This window comes from Centropristis striata, chromosome 23 (genome assembly GCF_030273125.1).
Source record: "Centropristis striata isolate RG_2023a ecotype Rhode Island chromosome 23, C.striata_1.0, whole genome shotgun sequence".
Taxonomy (NCBI): Eukaryota; Metazoa; Chordata; class Actinopteri; order Perciformes; family Serranidae; genus Centropristis; species Centropristis striata.
This window is the reverse complement of record NC_081539.1, coordinates 25408192-25429059: the sequence shown is the minus strand read 5'-3', so window position 1 is coordinate 25429059 and position 20868 is coordinate 25408192. Positions and strand designations below refer to the sequence as shown.

General features: G+C 36.8%; 1 protein-coding gene across 1 annotated transcript in view; it reads right to left on the bottom strand.

Moving 5' to 3' along the window:
- svila (supervillin a) overlaps nt 1–5613 on the bottom strand; it is a 118680-nt gene extending 113067 nt beyond the window's left edge. Inside the window, exon 1 of the mRNA XM_059326713.1 lies at nt 5481–5613. The gene's annotated coding sequence lies outside the window, so the exon portion shown is untranslated. The remainder of the gene's footprint in view (nt 1–5480) is intronic.
- Nucleotides 5614–20868: the final 15255 nt, after the last annotated feature.

The window sequence follows — 20868 nt, the reverse complement described above, 5'->3', positions numbered from 1 at the left end:
TTAGTTAGATATTATTGTATAACTGACACTACACACATTCAGAATGCTTACTTAATGACTCTTCTCTAACTGTGCCACTGTTTAATAACACTCATGGTGTTATTGCGGAAGAACAACTTAACACAGTGTCCGGTGCTTGTTGTAAACAATCGGAGGTCGCTAAGTGAACACATACTGCTGCAGCACATACACACTGTACTGCTACCGAGCTAACTGTTAGCCTATTAGCACTATGCCACTGTGCAGAACTGCTGCACGAATATCACACCTTTACAGGATCACTATGAACTCCCTGAGGTGAAAAGCCGGCACAGATCTTTCTGGCAATATAGCGGGACATTTGCGGGACCCCACTATGAAAGGGGCTATCGACTCTGGGTGCATTTTAAAGTCAAGGATACTTCCTTGCTGAACAGGTCCTACATTGTCAAAACAAGCCAAGACTCCTTCCAATCATTGGTATGGACACATATGGAGCAGGCTTGCGACTGTGCATGTTTGTATCATTGCAGGTCCTATGTTTACAGATGTAGATGAAGTAGTATCCTTCAAATTCAGCCATTTGAGGACCCTTCCTTTATTTTGAGAAGCACAATGTAGCCTATATAAAGATGGACAGCCTGAAACCCCCTCAAAAGTCAAGCCAAAACATCTCTATCAGTTCGGTCATAATGTTAGCAGATAGGACAAACTAAATCACGCTGAGTGAAGTGTTTTTATTGGTTATTTGATTCCATAAGACAGGAATGTTTTATACATAACTTTACTGTAATGCAGCCTTAAAAACCAGGAGACAACAGTGATGTCCCATTATGATTTTGCAATATCCAAAATCTAAGACTGGTCTCATACCACAATATCCATATAATATCATTATATTGCCCAGCCCTATACTGTTCAATCGATGATCGATTGATGGTCATTAAGAATTTGGTCGATCGCGTGGAGTTTTTAATCTATCTGTGCATTTTTTTTATTTTTTTATTTATGATTGCGTATCAGTATCATTGAACTGAAACATGGCCGAGCATTCAGTTCTGCAGCTGTACGTCAATAAGCCAATGAGCTGAGAATTAAGTTGGATTAAGCTACAGTTTGCAAACTGAAAGTTGCAATAACAATTATAAAACACACAGGATTAATTTGAGCAAAACTATCGTACTGTATCAAACCTTGCTAGCATGAATTACTTGGTTTAATTGTATCCAAAACTTATTTAAACACAAAACACATTTAAATATGAACATTACTGTGAAAACTAACATCGTGCCTCTTCGGGGGCTAAAACATAAAACACTGAACTCCTTGATGTTATCTTTACTGTATCACCTCAGTTGAGTTAATTTTATGATTGACAGGATCAAGTCTCTTTGTCCTTTCAAAATAAAAGTGTCCGTTGTCAAAACAGGCTTTTGAATAGTACTGTATATATACATCTTTTATTTTGCCCATGTATACATGCAGCGATTAATGGATTAATTGATCGTTTACGTTATAGATAATCGAGTTGGCAGGTTTCTTCTAAACGCCGATCCCTAGTTCAGTGTAAACTTCCAAGAGTAGAACAGGCTGATATACTAGTAGCATCTTGGCTCCAAGACAGCAGATGTTCCAGTCCTTAACCCATTTAGCCCTAAAACGCCTGGAAAAAATGCCTGTAAAACCTCTGGGCAATTTTTAAATAAGCCCCTAAAACCTGAAGTTTTTCTGGAAATTCAACAGAAGTGTCAATGCTTCTACTAAATAATAGATTTTTCAGCCTCTGTAGCAGATAAAAAAGGAATTCAAAAAGAATTTGAGAGCTTATAGCTGTTATATCTGAGCTCCCTCCGCTATCGTTGTCTTCCGCCATGATTTAAATGTTCTGGAAAAGTCCCATGTTGCATTGCGACGCTCCCACATGTATTCTCATTGTGTGTCTTTTTTAGTCATTTTGTGTCTTTTTTTTGTCATTTTGTGTCTTTTTTGTCATTTTTTAGTCATTTTGTGTCTTTTGTCATTTTGTGTCTTTTTTGGTCATTTTGTGTCTTTTTTTTGTTATTTTTTAGTCATTTTGTGTCTTTTGTCATTTTGTGTCTTTTTTTGTCTTTTTTTAGTCTTTTTGGGTAATTTTTTGTCATTTTGTGTCTTTTGTCATTTTGTGTTTTTTTGTGTCTTTTTTGGTCATTTTGTGTCTTTTTTTGTCTTTTTTTAGTCTTTTTGGGGTCTTTTTTTGGGTAATTTTTGGTCATTTTGTGTCTTTTTTTGTCATTTTGTGTCTTTTTTGGTCATTTTGTGTCTTTTTGTGTCTTTTTTTTGTCTTTTTGGGTCTTTTTTAGTCATTTTGTCTCTTTTTGTGCCTTTTTTTGGTCATTTTGTGTCTTTTTTTGGTGATGATTTCAAAGTTCTGGAAAAGTCCCATGTTGCATTGCGACACTCCCACATGTTTACATTCTGATGCATTTCATTGGCCAAGAGACCGAAAATGAGTGGAAAAAACTACAACTACTACAAAACGACGTATCAGCTTTCCCGGCTTTAATGGTAGAATAACGCAACAGCGCCCCCGGTTTTAATGGTAGAAATGCGATAATGCTTTCCCGCCTAAAATGGGTCAATAGCTGGCCCACCTTTCAATTCAGCAGCAACATAATTGATTATACGTACATACACTTACGTTCTAAAATAAGACTCCTTCACTGAAGACATCTCATTGCCAGACAAGCATTATAAGCAAGTAGTCTGTTGGAGTGGAGATAATGTGCAGCCACAGCTCTGCACTATTGCCACAGAGCTAGCTACAAAGTCCTACAACAGCAGACAGGTTGGAGGACTAACCATCACTGTGATCCCACTCCACTGGGATCATCCATTGTCCCTTCTTTGTCCCAAAAAGATACAAACTAATCACAATCAGCACATTACCGGATGTTGCTGTCAAAGACAAAAAATAAAGGAAAGTTTTGAAATGCTGTTCCTTGTTTTGCAGGCTCAGACTATGTGGGCCGAAAGGTCAGGCTGATAAGTCAACCTTCAACTTGGAAAAGGAAACACGTGTGTTTTCATTAAAACTGAGGCGAAGGCAGCCATATCGCATGTAGGAAGAGGCAAAAACTATGAATGTCCAACTTGTAAGACTAATACTTTCCATCACCACGGGGAAAAGAAAGACAGCGTACCAGATGTTGGCATAAGGAACTGATTCACTTCAGAGTCACAGTTTTCAGCCACAAATCTGAGAGAACTTAGCAACATGATCAATCTAAAGTCATTCCACTCTGCAGCCATTAGAAAGATCAAGCACAAGGTACTCAAGTGTGGTCACAATCCCTCTGGGTTCACTGACCTCACATCTTCAATGTTTGGTGGAGAGGAATGGCTACTAATTAGCTTCCCTGTGTACTTCCAAGTGTGGAGCAAAAACATAAAAGTAGCCTTCCTATTACCTACAGGTTATTTATTTTGGCAGATTATAAGCAGCAGACTGCCTGCCAATAAAGAAAGAAAGGAAAAACACTTGGACAGTGCACTGTGTATGCATGTGGGTGTGTGTTTGTCTAAAGTGTGTGATATAATTGGATAAAATGTGCATTTACTCAACTTCAACTGTAGACATATTCTCCATTGTTCTGATACACTTATCTACTGTGTAAATCCAATTATGTGTTTGCTACATATTGCTGCAAATGATGGCATCATGCAGTTTTCTCTAAAGAGTTAGAGAGGTATAATCATAACATCCGTACGTTGCAGCATGGTGTTTCCATTTTTTTTTTCAACAATATATTTGAGTTTTGTTTTACAAAATTGACACATAGGTCACAAGAAAAATAGAAAATAAGCAAACATAGAAGAACACGGCGGCCAAAGGTAACATAGTTTAAGAACAAGAGTCCTTGAGGATCCATTCAAAAAAGTACAAAAGAGTACATGAGTAAAGACCAAATGAACATAAGTATATATATATATATGCAGAGGGTAAAATTATTCTGCTCCAGGTTCGTTTATTAAATGAGCCAGATTATTGTTCTTAATATAATGTATAAAACGTCCCCATACTCTTTGAAACACCTCTTGTTTATTCTTAAGCGTGTAATTCTTTCCAGGGGCAAACATAAAGATAATTCCTTAAACTCCATGTTTCCATTTATTATGCTAAACACCATTTGAAAAACTACTATTTTAAGTTTATTTCCTCATCAGTATGGATACATTACAAGCAGGAGATACATAATGACAATTAAAGAGTTATCAGCATCTTATAGTAAATACGGCATCATATAATCCTCCAAACAGCCCCTCAATTTAGAATAATCTGAATTTTAGCATATTCTTAGCAGTTGATGACAGGGCATCCCTGACGTACGCTGTAGACCAGGGATGGGCAACTTAAATGCTGGAGGGGGCCACAATTTTTCATCGACACTACCACAGGACCACATATAGGACCGTGCACTTAACCAGATATGATGAAACTGCAATTTTAAATAGGTTTACAGTGCAGTAACTTAACATATTCCATGCTCAAATGCATGTATAACAGTATAAATAGGAATACAAAAGGTTTGAAGCAAATAAAAAATAACCACTTACTATGATTTCTTTTTTTTTCAGTGCAAGAACAGCAGACATTAACAACATTAATTGCAAGAAGTAATTTTGTGCATTTTCACACTGCACAGATTTCATGCCCTAATGCATGTAGTTGTATTGAGGGCCAAAACACAAGTAGACAAAACACTGCGAGGATAACTTGCATGCCATTGATAAAAGTCTAAATTTCACCTCGATAAACGTTTCATGGTGTGCTGGATATATGCCGAAATCAAGACAATACTGGACTCATTTATGAATGACCTTCAGTCGTATTTGTTTTGCGATGTATCTTAGCAGACAAGCATGGAAACTTTAAATAACCCAATTTTTCAACGTGATTTGGTGCTGCGTCCTCACCAACTATAATGTGAAGGCACAGTCCAATGTCCTATCTGCTCTGCTGCAGTATTGGATGTCATGTACAGTGTAACATAATATAGATCTGGCGCCGATGCTCCGTTCAGAGATAATAAAAGGGTCTGATGTGGCCTTGGCCCTGACTCTCTTGTTTCACAAGTTGTCTAAATGCAGACTCATTACTCCACCTTTTACTTTCCAGGTTGAGGTGGTGTAAGCCATTGTGGATGGTGTTGCCTAATATGAACAGTCTCCACCTGTCGGGAGGATGAGCTCACCTGGGTGGACACTGCGACTGCATGTTTGAAGCTTAAAAAAACTATTTTAGGATATGTTAAGGGTTTAAAAACGGATAAAACGTCCCTAAACGCACCACCTGCCCGCTTCAAAGCAACACGTTATGTTACAGGTTACCGCGTTCACTTTAAACTTCTCTCCTCTTTTTCTGCCGTTGGACGAAAACCCCCTAAATGTTAACGTCATTCTCGTGTAAGAAAACAACATGGACTTTTATTTTCATGCACAAACATGCAGACAAATTCACTTACCGACGCTGTCAACTTCTTTCTGGTAGCTGTTCAACCTCCGCCAAAGACAAGCTCTTGTAATATCCCGCGGACACACACACGCACGTACACTCGACTGTCATTCACACAAATGAGCCTGATGTAAACTTCTTCTTCTATCAAGTTAAGTAGCGTAGCACAACCAGCTACCGGCCTTGCTTTTCAAAATAAAGGTCCAATTGCATTAGGACGCGTGTACTTCCTTTAGGGACACAGCTTGTTTTTGAAGACAGTATAGGTCTGTTTTCTTGTGGATATTGAACAGTACAGGTTATAATACTGTGTCATACGCAATACTGTACTTGCTCTACTATTATCTATATATTCTGCTTTTTATTTTCTACTGATTGATCCAGAGCTGCAACAATTAATCGATTAATCAAAAAATAATCGATTATTAAATTAATCGTCAACTATTTTGATAATGGAATAATTGGTTTGAGCAGTGTGTAAAGACAATGAGTCCAAATTCTCTGATTTCAGCTTCTTTAATGTGAATATTTCTGGTTTCTTTGTCCTTTATGACAATAAACTGGATATCTCTTTGGTTTGTGGAGAAAAAAAGAGATCTGAGGACATCATCTTGTGGTTTGGGAAACACTGATTGATATTTTTCAACATTTTATTGACCAAACAACTAATCGATTAATAGTTTAAATAATCAACAGATTAATCAATAATGAAAATAATCGTTAGTTGCAGCCCCAGATTGATCTGTCTTTAGTGCACTAAAATAAAATGAATGTCAAAATGAAAGCTTCAAGCTTAAAGCTTGTTACACTTTCATTTCTAATCAAATCTGTAAATAATTTAAGAACAGAATAGTCTACACCATGCATTAACTTATCTTGCCACTTAAAGAAGGACAAAGCAGATATAATATTTAAAAAAACATCTATTGTGCAAGTAGTCTTAGTTTTCTGAAGTAATTAATTTATGTCTTTTATTTTGAAGGCAAGATCCCATTAGCATTGATTTTTATATTCTGGCTTGACTCAGCTCTTTCCAAAGGAATTGAATCCTTTGTATTTAGCACTGTGTTCACCTGTGGTCAGACAAACCCAAAAACCTGAACCAGCGACTAAACCTTTTCTTTTTACAACAAGTATCCCATGTGTACTTCATGTCCTCTTTCTCTGCTACATATGTGTTTTTATGTGCTTCCATCAAAGCAGTTTTCTCCCCATCTCTCTACCAAATACTAACCCATTTCAAAAAGGCTGTCAAAAACCTATATATGTCATCATTTGCTAATCATTTTTTATATGTATTGAATTAAAAACTGTACAATGACAATTGTAAATAATATTTAATGCTCAAACTTTATTGTTTATTGTAATTATAAGCTCATTCTAAATTTGATGCCAGCAACCCATTCCAAAACATTTCATGATTTTCAGAAACAGTTTGAAGTATGGACTTTTCAGACCACAACACACTTTTCCACTTTGTGTCAGCCCATCTCAGATGAGCCCAGAGAAGCTGGCGGCGTTTCTGGATGCTGTTGATAAAAGCCTTTCTGGTTGCATGGTTTTAACTTGCATTTGTAGATGCAGCATTGAACTGTGTTTACTGACAACAGCTTTCAAGTTTTCCAAAGTCCATTTAACCCTTGTGTATCCTCCTGTTGACTCCTCTGGGGTCAAAAAGGACCCCACAAGACTGTTTTTAGAACATGTAGAAAAAATGTATTTTAAGGCAACTCATGACCAAAAAAATGATTTTTTTCATTATTATTGGTCAATTTTAGTCAAACATACAAAATTAGGCATTTCAAGAGAAAAAAAGTAATAAAACATGAATATATTTTTTTAATAGTCATAGTGAAATAATTATTTCTTGATGGGAATGCACAGAGTAGGTTATGTCAACTTTTAGTGAAACTTATGTTTTGAGAGCATTGTACATTTTTGGAAAATCAATTTGTTGGTCATGAGTTGCCTTAAAAGAAGAAAAAAAAGTTGGTAATAATTTTTTCTACATGTCCTAAAACCAGTCTAATGTCATGGGGTCCTTTCTGACCCTTGAGGACCACAGGTGCTATAAAAATTCATAAAACACGTAAAGATGTATTTTATTGTGAAATTTATATTATCTATAGAGGATGCAGAGGGGCACATATGCTGAAAATTTAAAGCAGTTCTATGAAAGTTAACCTATAGTAATCATATGTTGAAAATGATTTGGGGTCAAAAAGGAGCCCAGGAGTACAGGAGGGTTAATAATGTCCTGCATACATTCATGTTAGATTTTAATGCAGTTCTACCTGAGGTTTCAAAGCTCACTGGTATCCAGTGTTGGTTTTTGGCCTGTTCCTTCACATGCAGAAATTCCTGCAGATTTTCTGAATCTTTTAATGATGTAATGGATTGTAGATGGTGAAATCCCCAAATTCCTTGCAGTTGTGTGTTGAGAAACATTTTTCTTAACTATTATTTTCCCACACAGTTCCACATCCTTGCTTGCAAACAACAGTCTTTTAAATATGCCTCTTTCATACACTGCAAAAAAGGTGTGTCTAAAAACAAGATAAAAAACACTAAATCTGAGGGAAATGATCTTGCTGCATGGACAGATAATTTCACTTGACAAAATTTCTTAAATTAAGATTATTAAATATAGAAAAAAGCATGTTGAACGCTTAAAATAAGAAATAACTTTTAAAACAAGATAAATTATCAAACATTTATAAATCTAAAGGGGTTTTTTTTTATCTTGGTAAGAAATAGCAGTGCACTCTGCTCGGGCCAGTTCATCGCTGCTTTCAGCTTTAATTTATCTTGTTTTAAGACTTTCTAGATTTAACTATCTTAATTTTAGAAACCTTGTCAAGTGAAATGATCTGTCCATGCTGCAAGATCATTTCCCTCAGATTTAGTGTTTTTATCTTGTTTTTAGACACCTAGACCTTTTTTGGAGTGTACCCAACAATGATACTATCACCTGTTACCAATTTACCTGTGGAATGTTCCAGACAGGTGGGTTTTTTTTACTTTAATAATTTGCTACACCTGTTCACACAAAAAAATTCAGAATTATGCATATATTTACCAAAATCCATGAAGCTGATACAGTAAAACATGGAGTATATTGTCTTTGTACAGTTTTCAATTGAGTATATATGTCAAAAAGGGAAAGCTGAAAACTGTTCTCCCAACTGTTTTGGAATAGAGGTTGTATTCTCTAGTCATCTCTCTGATACACACCCACAGACACATTTAAAGTGTTTTCCTGCAGTGACTTATGGGGTCAGCCTCAGTGCAATAGACAATCAATTCTCAGTCTGCTCTAATGGCAGAGTTAACAGTCCACGTATCCTGTCCATTACAACCAAGCCCAGATACACATTCAATTTGACCGTAGTTGGAGCTGCTCCTATCTCTGTGACTCCAGCACTTAATAGGCTTGTAAAATGCAAAATGCTGGATGGCCTTCTCATGCTGTCAGACTCTATTGAAAGAGAGGATGCATTATTTGGAGGTTTAGGGTGAAGTTTTCTATCAGATGTGAGTCACTGAGGTGGAAAGGTGCCCATGTGACTGTCTGACTGACTTGTCCTCTCTGCTCTTTGTTCACTTTGCCTTCTTTGAATAGTCTCCACACTGGAAGCATGTTGCCAAGGGAAACAGGCCAATGGCAAACAAATGATCCCCAACCACAGACAGAATAGCTGATGAGCCTGTAGTGAACATGAAACTCAACAGCAGCCATATGGAAAACACAGAGGAGGAGTTAATTGGTTGGACCTGTAGGTTGATAACAAGGCCCACACGTTTCAACCCATCCCCTTCTTCAATGTGATGATATTCTAAGTTATGCAGCCTTGTGGTTGCAAATGTATTCCCTATCTTGGTATCTAAATCATGTGTTAACCATGAAAGATAAAGGACTCTTTGTTTACAATAGAAGAATCTCATACACAATGCTTTTGTTGCTGCTGAGCTGCTACCAAATACCTTTCATGGCACTGCAAAGGATGACAGTTATGGTGTTGAGTAGTACATTCCATAAATGCCATTAACTAAGGCACAAAGACTATGCCAAGTGACCTTCCACTGTCAGATGATTTCCTTCTGAGTATCACTGAACAGTTCTATCAGTGAACAAACTGAATTGCATATATCAGGGAAGACTGTGCTTGATGAAAAAAGGCAAAACAATAAAGTCTGTAGTATGTCTTCTTCTCAGAATCAGAATCAGAATCACCTTTATTGTCATTGCACAGAGTAACATTACGAGTACAACAAAATTAGCCATCAACCCGTCCAAACATATACCTAAAACAGACATACAACATGACAGAGGTGGACAGGTCAGGGAGACACACTGCAAAAAAAGGTGTGTCTAATGACAAGATAAAAACATTAAATCTGAGGGACATTATCTTGCTGCATGGACAGATAATTTCACTTGACAAGATTTCTTAAATTAAGATTGTTAAATCTAGAAATAAGCATGTTGAACACTTAAAATAAGAAATTAGCTCTTAAAACAAGATAAATTATGTAACACTTCTAAATCTAAGATTTTTTTTATCTTGGTAAGAAACAAATAATTTGCTACTTTCTATCTATCTATCTATCTATCTATCTATCTATCTATCTATCTATCTATCTATCTATCTATCTATCTATCTATCTATCTATCTATCTATCTATCCATTAAAACAGCAAGTCATACAAGGATACAGTAACTTCCTTCTTTACTTCTTCTTTTCTTCCCTTCGTCTCTTTGCTCTTGTGGCATATTATTTTCTCTATTCTTGCATGACTCCCAGGTCAATATTTGGTAAGATATCTATCTATCTATCTATCTATCTATCTATCTATCTATCTATCTATCTATCTATCTATCTATCTATCTATCTATCTATCTATCTATCTATCTATCTATCTATCTATCTATCTATCTATCTATCTATCTATCTATCTATCTATCTATCCATTAAAACAGCAAGTCATACAAGGATACAGTAACTTCCTTCTTTCCTTCTTCTTTTCTTCCCTTCTTCTCTTTCCTCTTGTGGCATATTATTTTCTCTATGATTGCATGACTCCTAGGTCAATATTTGGTAAGATATCCCATAATGATTTCTTGGAGTAGCATGAAGGCCACCAATGCTAATTTGACTTTCTTAACTCTGGGAAAAGTGTATCATAAGATCAAGATTCTGACTGAAGTACAGTCTGTTATGGTCTCTAAACAGGACCAGGCTCTGCAGCACTTCACGAGCGGTTGGATGGCAATTCCATTTGGCACTGGATTCACAAGAACACATGTGGCTCCAGCAGGCCTTTGAGGTTGTGACGTTGCACACATGGTTTTGGCATGTACTGTGCAGCTCGGGCGACCACGAGGTTCTCAAACATCACATAAAACTGAGACAGGCTGAGTGAAAGCCATCTGAAAAACATCATCACATCATCAATGAAGCACACACTTGTGTCAAAGCAGAAGTCTGGGATGGTAACGTCTCCACTGAAGATTTAAGTGTAAATATTCAATGAATTTGAAAATCTAAAGCCCCTCTAGTAGCCCCTACAGGGTCGTTTTATTACATCCAACAATAGGATGTGAGGTCGTGAACGGATGCAGTGAACAATGTGTTTTCTATTCTTAGAGCTTTACCAACAGTGGGGCTAAATATATAGTGTTTTTCCTGAGGGTGTCTGTTGAGGAAATACCAGTGGGTCATAAAAGTCAAAAAGGTTTGTCAACTTTACAGTAAAACAAGTTTTATGGCAATCTACCAATGTGGTTATGTGATTATACTGTGTGTTTGAGAAGCACATAGAGTTAGGGCTGGGCGATGTATCAATATAAAAGATGTATTGATATATTTTTAAATGTGATATGGAATGAGAGCATGTCACATATCTCTGTATATTCCACAGTCCAAATATGGTCTGCTCCCCATATCAGAAAAAAGATGGCGACAAGTGTAATGCTGAACTCAATGCTTCCAACGGGCCACAAACCAACAGGTGACGTCACGGTGACTACGTCCATTATTTATACAGTCAATGGATTTTGCCTTGGAACTTTTACCGTTTCATTTTTTTTTCACTTCGAAGTTCAATTTTTAGTTTGTTTGCTTAAAAATGTCTTGCAAGTGTTGTACTAAAATACACTAAGGAGTCGGCTGTTCATTTTGAACACTGGATTCCGCTGGCTCACCAAGCAAGCTCACTAGCTAGCACTAGCTATGGACTGTACTCAGGAACAACCTTTAGCTAAATGTTAACTTCAGCATGCTAACTTGATTACAACGTCAGTGCTAACATGCTGATGTTTAACAGGTAGAGTGTTTACCCTGTCCAAAGTCTACGTTTGGTTTGGTAGCATGTTGACAGATGCTAATTAGCTCTAACCACAAAGCCAAAGCTGATGGGAATGTCATTTGTTTTATTTTAGCTTCATCAACGCACATTTGGTCATAAACCAAAGTACAGGACTGAGTTCAATTTTGACCTGATGGTGGCACTAGATAAAAAGTCTGGTGATATACACTACTGGTCAAAAGTTTTAGAACACACCAACTTTTCCAGAATTTAATTGAAAATGATGCAGTTTAATGTCTCAGTCTACTCTGAAATTAATGCACATTTGCAACATTTTAAATTCTTTATTGAGCATGATAGTGTTTTGAAAATAAAAAAAAAGATTCAAAATCACATTTTATGTTGAACTAAAGGACTAAAAAAAGACACAAAATGACCAAAAAAAGACACAAAATGACAAAAAAAAAGACACCAAAAGACTTAAAAAAGACACAAAATGACAAAAAAAGACATGAAAAGAATTCAAAAATGGACAAAATAGCCCAAGACTCCATAGAGTTAAGTTGTTAACCCACTTCTTGTTCCCTGAAAAAAGGCCTACTTGTATAATCGTGAAATGTACATTATCTTTCAGTTTTGGTTAACCTTACCTTTTTTTATTTACCTCTGGCAGTTCACCACTTACCTTCGTACCCTTTCAAACTGTTCATTTGACTTGAACTGCTTGAATTTCAATAAAAAAATTGAAAAATTGGGGTGTTCTAAAACTTTTGACCGGTAGTGTATCTGCAGACCATGAATGTCTATTAGATTTAATAGTTGTTGATATATTTTACTAGAAAAGATAAAACCTGGACCTGATGGTTGCACTAGCTGAAAGGTCAGAAAATCAGTTTTCAGCATTCATCACGTGCACCATGGATATCTCCAAGTTTCAACTTCTCCAATTAGTTGTTGTGATATTTCAATGTGGACCATACTGACGGACAGACCTAGACATCTTCCACAGTTTAAGGCCACTTGTGTGGATAAAATGGTCTGGGGTAGGGTTAGCCTGTGTTAGTCAAAGGGAATATTTGACCTGCCAGGGAGCACTGGATAAAAGATCATGAGGTCACAAAAATCACTAACAGTGAACTTCTTTGGGCCATTTGTATCCGTACCATATTTTCTGGCAAAATGTAAAGGAGCTGTCAAGATATCTTGTAATGATCCAAAGTGTTAGAGAGACATATTGGTGGACCAACCCATGTTTAGCCACAGCTAGAAAAGGGGAAAGTATCCTATATTACAGTTCTGTCAGACAGTCCATCCATCACATCTAAGAACTGGGCTCCACCCAGAGACTTATCACTTTAAATCTGTAAAGCTTTAATTGTATCCATCTGCCACTTTATGCAACTATTAAATTGCTCAATATTGTTCTGTTTTTATTCAAGGATTTTTTTTTATATGTGATCAACAATGATGTCTGTCCTTTGAGAACTGTAAATATGAACAAAACAGTGTCTGTTTAAGTACATCGTGGTCTTCATTCAGTGAATGGAGATGGAACCTCGGTACTACAGGACATGGGCCTGTTGTACACCACAACTTAGACCAGGACGGACACTCCTAACTCAACAGGGACCACGAGGATCATCATAGTGGGACTCCCTTATGTGGCTGAGCTGGTGAACATCTTCAAGTCTTCAGGTCCCACACTAGGTTCAGCACTTACCACAAACCATTCAACACCTGTAGATCCTCGTTTGTACAATCTAAAGTCCTACCCTGCCTCAAGAGGAAGACTGGACAATCCTCCTGAACTGGAAAACAAGAAAAAAACTGAACACACACACTGGAAGAATTTGTTAATAGATCAAATCTCAATGGAAAAAGTGTCAGCATCAATTAATCACAACATACCCCAGTTCAACAAAACTTGGTCTATATTTATTAAAAAATTCACCTCTACAATGCCTGATCCCAACTCCACAGAACTTTGCAACACATATCCACACACACACACACACACACACACACACACACACACACATATATATATATATATATATACAAGCACTTATAAATACAATGTACACGCACTCTTACACACACACTCACACACACATACGCATATATAGCATTTAAATACCTACTTTTTATTTTGATTATTTACCTTACTTTCTGTTTAAGTTGTTTGACCTTATTTGTTCTGTAAATAAAGATAAAGTTGTCCCCCAAAAGTGGGGGGGTTGGGGGTGGACCAAAAAAAAAGACTGAGGAAGACTGGAGTTGTGTATGACATCACATGTGACAGCTGTAGGGAACAGAAACCGTCAACATCAGCTGTCTGTGAACACCAGACCAAAACCTCGCGCTGGGAACAGGTCAAAGGTCATTGACCAGTAGTCCATGGAACATCTGGAGAAAATCAAGAAGGACATTAACATCAAATGCCATATTGGAAGAGAGACAGGGGTTATATCTCCCTCACTAGATTACGTTGATATACAGCAACCTTGAAAACCCCCATGTTACTTTCAATGTCAAGTTTTACAACTTTTTGCTTACTACAGCATCTGTAAATGGCAACTGTGGTATGTTAAAGGAATACTCACCATTTGTTACTCACATCATATTGTTTTCTTTTTCTTGCAGACTGTGAACATAGAACCCAAAAATGAAGCAGTAAATTAAGTCTTTGTGAATTAAAGTTAGTCAAGTCAAGTCAAGTCAAAGTTTATTTATAGAGCACATTTAAAAGCAGGGGCGTCCAGGTGGCTCACACTGGTAGAGCGCTTACCACGAAGGCCGTATGCTTGCTGCAGCGGACCCGGGTTCGAATCCGGCCTGAGGTCCCTTTGCTGCATGTCTTCCCCTCTGTCTCCCTGTCACTATCTAATAAAACAGTAAAATGCCTAAAAAATAATCTTTAAAAAAAAACAAAAAAACAACCTCAGTTCACCAAAGTGCTGTGCAGTTATTACAGTTTTTCTCAGTCGCTTTGGTACAATTCTCAAATCATGCTCGACATTTGCAAAACAGTAAGTGCATTTCTCAAAACAATTTGTACAAATAGCAAAACACCATGGATGACCTGCAAAAGCCACTCTCTTGCTCAAAATCCTTAGTTCATCTCTCAAAACTAAATATCCATGTCAATGAACATGTCAGTGCATCAGAATGACAAGTCCTTGTGTCATTGTGTACGGATAAGACAGTCAAATTGCTTAGTCATGTTGTCAATATAACAGTGTACTCTGGAGGGATGTTCTGATGTAAACTATGGCTAAAGTTTTGATGACAATTATTGTAAATTGTAGGTTACACCTTAGTGTATGTGGAGTTTGAAAGAGACTGGACAAGATTCACATTTACGCTTTTATTTTTTTCCTGATAAAGAAAAGAAAAGACAGCACTGCATAGCACAAAGAAAAAACAAAAACAAAAGTAGAAATGTAAACATAGGACAATCTCCTTAGGGAAAACTGTACATGTGCCTCTATTTTGCCTCCCAAGTCCTCCGCCACGCAGCCTCACTCCTCTTCTTCTTCTTCTCGCTGGCTGTTGACCCCGTCCAATTCCTTGTCCGTCCATTTTCAGAAATTGTAACACTGTGTTGTGCTCCGGCTATATACGTATATACTTGCCAGTTGATTGATTCGTTTGAGAAAGTCAAGATTCACCTGGGAGCAATTTACCAATTCAGGACAGACTTAGAAAAAAAGTCTCATGGAAATGTATAGAAATATGCTTGACATGTAATGACAACGTGTTCAACCATTTTGCATGTAAAGACTTATGCTATGAACTAATGCCTAAATGTTGTGGGTGGTGAGACTATTCAACAGAGACCCATGATAATACATTTTGATCAACATGACATAAGCAATTGATAATGTAGGAAACAGAAGAGAATTGTACATAATCATTTGCATGGATGTACCAAAGCATTTGCAACTTGCTCAAAGAAATGAGAAACTGCTTTTTTGATGTGCACAAGTGACACAATGATGTGAAGATTGAACAGGTAGTTTTGAGAATTTCAGTTCTGATCTGAGAAATGTACCAAAGCGACTGAGAAAAACTGTAAAATAGAATAAAATCACACACAAATAGGTATAATAAAAACAATGAAAACAATAAAATACTAAAAACTCTAACACAATAAAATAGCAAAAAAAACTAAATCCAAAAACAGAGCTAGAGATAGAAAAGAAAAATAAAAGGGTAAAAAAGTAAAAAGAAAGCCAAGGATTCTAGCCTAGCTGGGACTGAACGCCAAGTAAATGGGGTTTACAGCAAAAGCATAGCAAAACATCAGTTGAAAAACGTTCACTTATGCAGTTCTCATTGGTCCAGTTTATGCTCTGTGCCTCCCAAACACATGCATGTGAGCTAAGCCTTAATATCACAAAATATGCATGCACGCTACTTATCCATGCATCTCAGGACGAGTAGTGCATCTCAGTAAGCTTTGTTTGTACTCATGCATGTGTAAGAAATAATACGTTAGTAATTCCCTCATGTTCCCACTGGATGAGAAATTGTTTCTACTGGTATTTCTTCACTTCGTTCCACCTACTTTACATGCAGCAATATGATTGTTAGAGTTCATGTTGGATGATTCAGAAACAAAGCAGCGTGCTTTGTCAAATGTGACAGTTGTGACTGTGGTGTTGCAGCTGCTTCGTCTTCTGTGTGTTAACATCTATGTTGAAAAGAAGCCACACAATAGCTGATCAGAAGTGTTTTCAGTTACTTTCAGTTTTCCATCTAGAAATAAGCATGCTGAACGCTTAAAATAAGAAATTAACTCTTAAAACAAGATAAATTATCTAACACTTCTAAATCAAATTTTTTTTTTTATCTTGGTAAGAAACAAATAATTGTCAGTGCACTCTGCTCGGGCCAGATAGATAGATAGATAGATAGATAGATAGATAGATAGATAGATAGATAGATAGATAGATAGATAGATAGATAGATAGATAGATAGATAGATAGATAGATAGATAGATAGATAGATAGATAGATAGATAGATAGATAGATAGATAGATAGATAGATTGTTACATTTAGAAGTGTTACATAATTGATCTTGTTTTATGAGCGAATTTCTTATTTTAAGCGTACAACATGCTTATTTCTAATCTTAATTTAGGAAATCTTGTCAAGTGAAATTATCTGTCCATGCTGCAAGATAATTTCCCTCAAATTTCGTGTTTTTATCTTGTTTTCAGACTCACCTTTTTTGCAGTGTGTCTCCCTGTCCTGTCCACCTCTGTCATATTGTATGTGTATTTTAGATATACGTTTGGACGGGTTGATGGCTAATTTTGTTGTACTCGTAATGTAACTCTGTGCAATGACAATAAAGGTGATTCTGATTCTGATTCTGAGAAGAAGATATAATACAGACTTTATTTGTTTTGCCTTTTTTCATAGGGAAGCACAGTCTTCCCCGATTCCCTGATCATTCAGTTTGTTCACTGATAGAACTGTTCAGTGATACTCAGAAGTATCCTGTTTTTAGACACCCCTTTTTTGCAGTGCACTGCTTTTGCCCCATGTTTTTTTTTTTAAATAATTTAGTGATATTTAATTTCTTTCATGAAATGTTTTTGAAGATTCAGAACAAAAAGTTTGCGTGGGTCTCTCACTGCTGCGTGCCAAATGAGTGTGCATTCTTGGCATGGGGCTGTCGTGTCTGTTGTTAACTGTGCCAGCTCTGTGACTAGTCTAAGCCCCAGTAATGAGGTCAAACTAGCAGCGGACTCTGGCAGCTCTATGTACACTAACAAGCCCTCTTTTATCCCATTGTTCTTTATATCTCTGAACAGACCAGAACTTGTAACCTTGTTTGTTTCTGCAGGGCCGATATTTCAGACCCCTCCCTGCCATTATTTTAATTGCATTTTGCATTATCGGTATTGATTGTGAGCAGTCTTTGTTTCTGTTGATGAGAAAAATGCTGTGCGTGCCAGCGAGTGCTCATAATGGCTATATGAGAGAAACAGAAGAGCCTTTTTTATGATGCACACGCCTAATGATGGACTCCATCGGCCTCTGAGCAGGAAATGACCTGCGAGGAAACCCTGCCTGCTGAAAATTGTAGAGCTGTCAACAATGCACCATTTAAGTGTGAGAGAATCCTCACCCACTGTAATCTATATCTTGTGTTTTAATTACAGTGGATGCCCAAGATAGCCAAATGAGATGTTATTCAAGACAAATAAGGTACTCTAATGTGTATCATTTTGGCTTTGATTGTACAGCGCATTGCCTGGATTTGAACTTGGTCCTCCTCACTGTGGTGAAGGCCAGCTGAGGTTCTTTTATGTTTCAGGAGAAGAAGAAAGCCCCTTTTTCACGGTTTAGTTTCCCACAACAATCGTATACGTCTGTCTCACCAGGGGCTTGTGAGCAGTGTTGCAGTGTAGAGTGACCCTGAACAAACACACTCAGCCAGGTGAACTTTGCCTTACTTTGAGTCATGAAAATGAGATCTTTGAAGTTGGACAGTTTAATGTGTTTTACTGTAAACCATGTGTAAAAACATTCGTGGAAGGTAATATAGCTCACTCTAAATGACCACCTTGCTCTTTAAAAAGGCACCCTACTGTATGTGAATTTATAAAGGAAGGCTTAAAGTGTCAGTTCATGACGGACAAAAAATCTGATTTAGCTCTGGCACTGTACAGACTGTTTTTATATCTATATAACGTTATATATAACTTTATTGACATGTTGCCGTGGATACGCATTGTTCTGCTTCTCTCCTGATGACGGCTCAACTTTTTAGCCACCTGTCAATCAAAGGTAGCCACGCCCCAAATCATACGATTCTATATCTTCTATTTTCTTCTAAAAGGGGCCATTATTTTAACTATTAACATCAAATTGTCTCTCTTGAAAGCTCCACACTCCACACTGTCTCATTTTATTTTTTTATTTTTTATATATATATATATATATATATATATATATATATATAAAATATATATACATACATACAGCTGTTTTCCACATTTTTGTTTTTTAAAGGGTACATTAGAACCACAAAAAAGACAACCCACAAAACAAAAATAAAAATAAATACAAAACAATAAAAAAAAAAACCCATATAAATATAATATAAAGGGAGGCAAAAGAGCAGAGAAACAGAAACATTAACAATTATACTAATAATAGCAATACATAAATAAACACAGGATGCCAAGTTAGCTCATTCAAATAAATAAATAAATAAATAAAGATTTAAAAAAAAAAACCCTTAATGAAATAAATGAAAATTGGATGCTACAAATCGACTCAGTTGGGGTTCAGAGAGGTGAGGGTACTCACATATGTACTGTCTCATTTTAAATCTCTTCTTAAAACCCATCTCTTCTCATTAGCTTTTAACACCACGTAGAGTGTTGATTTTATGATTTTATGTTTTTATTTGTATAGATGCATATTTTATTTTGTGCGGGCAGTACATTTTACATTTTTTATCTTTATTATTTTACTGTTCTATTGTTTTCTACACCTCTTTGTATTGTGTTATCTATTTATTGTTGTGCAGCACTTTGGAAACCTTGTGTTTGCTAAAATTGTGCAATTTAAATAAAGTGGATTGGATTGGATTTCTTTGAGAAGTGAGCGTCTGACACTGTGATGTTTGGAACGGTTATCCATGCTGTAATGCTCACTGGGGGGTAAAAGGCAGAGTAGAAAAGGCCAATAGTGTAATGATGTGTGTGGGATGACCTATTCCAGGATGGATGTGATCCTGGCTGGTACAATTAAATTCCTGACTGACCCCATAAATTTCCTCTACATATTAAACCCTTGCAAATTACAAGTGCATGCTTTCAGAGGCCTCTGGAAACATCCTGGCTGCAGACTGAGCTGAACTGGAAAACATTTTCAAGTTCACTTTGTCATACAGGCCCAGCAAGGTGGGATTATTTGTCTTTAGAGTCATGAGAAAACAGACTATAAAACTTAAATCCCAACATTTGCCAATACTTTACTTGCAATAGAGACAATAGGCTCTAACTCAATACTAGACTTAAATACTTTTTAATTTTAAAGTTTTATAATAAGCTCCAGGAGTGGACAGTAACAAAGGACATTTAGTTGAGTACTGTACTTGAGTATCAATACTGTACTCTAGTATTATTATGGTGGGGCTGGGCACCAAACCCTACCCAGAGCCTGGAACTAAATTATTATAAAACGCTGACGACCCCTTAAGTTACCAACTGTCACACTGCGGTGAGGTTGTGTCTTGTTTTGTGTTCTGGTCTCGTTATTTCCCGTTTTTTTATTTATTTCCGATTTTCTGTTCTGTTATTTTTATCCCCTTCTTCAGGGTTACGGAGCGTTTTGTAGATTCTTTCTTTTTCCCTGTCAGGTTTGGTCCCTCCCTTTTGGAGCTTGTTTGTTTATTGATTAGGGTAGTTAGGTTGCTGTGCCTCCCTTTTGGAGCAACTTTTATTTTGTTAGATAAGCTAAGCTTTAGTAGTTTTTATAGCACCTTGTTTCTTTTCACTCTGTTGAGGATTTCTCTGGTTGCTTCCTGAATAAAGAGATTTAAAATACACCTGCTCTACGTCTGAGCCTGACACCAACTCTTTTATCGTTTTTAACATTTAGGTGTAATTTATCATCACACTGCAGCATCTGCTCTGCTCTCTGTGTAGGGAACAGCTGTGGTGTAGACAGTGAGATTACTCGAGGTGACAACAACAACACTTGTTACAGTCATTTAGAGCAATAAAACCTTTGCAAATAAAAAGCAACTACTTTTGGTTATTTTACAGGTTGTACAGACAAGTCTGTGCATTCAGTGGTTTGGTGCAGAGTCATTAGGTTCTATAAAGTTCTGTTGAACTTTTGAATACTTGAGTATTTTAAAAAGCAAGTAAGACAGGCACCCGCCTCCTTAGCACATATGTTTTGGACATATGTTTTGGCATCGCCACCTATTGGGTTAAGATATTTCAAAGTGACCTGAGATTTTCCAGAAACACATTAAATCAGACCCAATTCTTTTAATGTTTGGGGTTGGGTCAGCTGCCATGGAGCTCTCTCTCTTTATCAAACAACCAGAAG